Genomic DNA, 3,351 nt, shown 5'->3' on the forward strand with positions numbered 1-3,351 from the left:
ATATACATCAAGGTATCTTCGATGTACATCAATATATTATTTTATCTACAAATAATGAATATAATTGAATATTCAAAAAAGAAATATACATCAATATAAAAAAATACATCTTACAAAGTAATGCTCAATCCATGAATATTAGCTTGTATCAGTCGGGACATTAACCTGAAATTATAAAGTAGAATATTAATGTTGATATTATGGAAAATTTGATATTTAATGTATAACCGAAAAAATTAAATGCCTTACCGAAAAAAAAAACAATATAATGATAATAACCATGGTATCTTAGATTTAGATTTAGAAGTTAAACTGAAATATTCCGTAAATCAATCGGCTAAACAACCTGAAATAATAAAGTTTTGTTATAATATTGTTATTATGAAAGATTAGAATTATAATTTATAACAGGATAATTTAAATGTGTCTTATCGGAAAAACGAAATAATGATATTGTCCACGTATGAAGCTGATTTTTTTATTTATAACCTAGAAGAACAATATGTAAAACAAAAAAATAGGAAAAATATATAAATCCAAAAATTTAAATGTGCCTTTTAGTCCTCAATTCCTAGCACATTTAGTCTCGGGCCAATCTTGTGCATACACTAAAAAAACCTACAGAAAATCAAACCCGATAAAGGTTAACAAAATAAAATGCCAAGTGGATCCAACAACATGTCAACATATTATGTATGTCATATAGTGATTGGACAACAGGTTATTCTTAGAAGTTAATAAACATGGAAATTGTTATAGATGTAATTAAATAGTAACCGTAACATATGTGTAAATCAAAACAATTTAAAAGTCAACATTGAATTGCAATTTTGGCAACGATTTTTTATTTTAGAAATTGGTTGGCAATAGTAAAGTCAATATTATTGCAATTTTGGTATTGATTTATGTTTAAACACAGGTTGTTAAAATTTCGTGTCTTGCACCATCTTTATTTTATTAGAATTTTGAATTTAAAAGAAGTTTAAATATGTTAATTAAATTGTATTAAAACCATTAATCTAATTTATTGAGTTTGACAATCCTTATTAGTTATTTAAACAAATAAGGATAGTCAAACTCAATAAATTGTATTAACAAGATACTTAAATTGATAATTTAAATGTGTCTTACCAGAAAAACGAAATAATAAACGTGATTTTTATATAAAACCTACAAGAACAACATGTAAAACAAAAAAACAGGAAAGAAAAATATAAAACTTAAAATAAATATAAAACAACCATTGTTATATGTATAACACATAACCGGAAAAACTTGCCGGAAAAACGTAAATACGTCCACATATTAGCTTTATCGCCGTTTTTTATTTACAACCTAAATTGATTTTAATAAAATCAGTTAACAATGAAAATAAAGATAAAAAGGTTAGAGGAAACAATAATCGGAATAAAATATAAAGTTGCCAGAAATACATGTATCAACAATCGGAAGTTTATTATAAAATATAAACTTACTGGAAAACGATCAATACAAATCTAGATCTAGATTAGCCGGAATATATGAGAGGAAAGAAAAATATAAAACTTCAAATAAATATAAAACAACCATTGTTTAAAGTATAACACATAACCGAAAAAACTAAAAGGAAAACTTACCAGAAAAACTTGTCGGAAAAACGTAAATATGTCAACATATTAGCTTCATCGCCGTTTTTTATTACAACCTAAACTGATTTTAATAAAATCAGTTAACAATGAAAATAAAGATAAGAAGATTATAGGAAAGAATAACCGGAAGAAATTATAATGTTGCCGGAAATACATATATCAACAATCGGATGCTTATTATAAAATATAAACTTACAGGAAAACGATTAATATCTGGATCTAGAGTAGTCGGAATATGAGAGGGTGAAAGGAGATCCGGCTAATAGAGAAAGAGAGAAAAATATGTTTAGGGTGAAAAATTATGAATAGTTAAGGTTTAAATATAGGGTGATTTGGTGAAGATGACACGTGGCAGCATAATAGACAATCTGACAATGGAAAGTTGCTGACTGGATGCATATGTGGACAACCTAAAATAATGCCATGTGGACAAAGTGTATTGCTTTAATAATATTTAAAGATAATGTTTATACGTGAAATAAATTGTGTGTTTATTGGTTGTGTTATCTTGTTAGACAGTTACTAAAGATCAAATACACGATGATAACGTATATTATGACTATAAGTGCAAAATGCGACCATGTATACTTACTAACATGTTAAAATACCCAACAATATTCATTTGAAGATTTTCCAAGGTTCGTGTATACAATAAAGTTTTAAACACGCTGTCATCGTCGCTTTTTTGTTTCTAAAGTAGACTTACTCGGCTTATTTGATTTTTCATCGATTTTTAGCTTGGAAAACGAGTGTGATGTGTTCGCCCAAACGGGTCAAACAAACTTATCAAACAAACGAACACGAGATATTGGGGTGACAACCCTCGACTCTTTTCATATAATCAAACGAACTTCACGAACTTATCAAACTTACATGGAGATGAGACTCCTTGACTCTCTCTTAACTCTCTCTCAACTCTCTTCTAAAAACTAATAATCTAGACCCTATATATAGACCTATCAAACTTGCTATTCAAGACATACCTTTCCTAAACCTACTACAATTCAATTAAGTAAAGTAAATATAACATAATCAACCCTTAACTTTATTAATATTCAAGATTAATCCTTCATTCACCCCCTTAATCTTGAATTGTATTTCTTTTTGCATTTGTTCCTCCTTTTCAACTGACTATAGCATACTTGCTTACCGTTTCTTCAAACTTAGCATTCGTTCCTTCAGTGCTTAATTTTGGAACCACATTGTCATTTTCTTTCTCAACTCGATTCTTCTTATCAATTCGTTCTTGACCAATACTTTCACGAACTTCAAACAAATCATTAAAGATCGTTCCAAACCGAATATTCTTTACTTTCATAATCGGTTTCACATCATAACTTTCTTTCATTTTATCTTCAAAGTTATTAGGATTACAACATACCTGAAGCTTGATGTTGTACGTCCTATTCAGATTTCTTTGAACCTTAATCAACAATCTCTCTTTTGGATCATATAGCCTTAATGTCCCATTGGCTATTTCAATCTTACATCCTTCTTCATCCAACTTTCCTAAGCTAAGAAGATTGGTCTTCAACTTAGGCATATAGAAAACGTCTTCTTTTCACCAGTCTTACTTACCACAGTCACATTATCTTTACCTTTGATTTCGATCTCGGATCCATCACCAAACTTCATTTTATCTTTCATTTTATCTTCAAAGTTATTAGGATTACAACATACCTGAAGCTTGATGTTGTACGTCCTATTCAGATTTCTTTGAACC

The sequence above is a fragment of the Bidens hawaiensis genome, unplaced genomic scaffold, assembly GCF_021521415.1.
Source record: "Bidens hawaiensis isolate Kalapana, Puna unplaced genomic scaffold, B.hawaiensis_p1.1 tig00044428_1, whole genome shotgun sequence".
In the NCBI taxonomy this organism is placed as follows: domain Eukaryota; kingdom Viridiplantae; phylum Streptophyta; class Magnoliopsida; order Asterales; family Asteraceae; genus Bidens; species Bidens hawaiensis.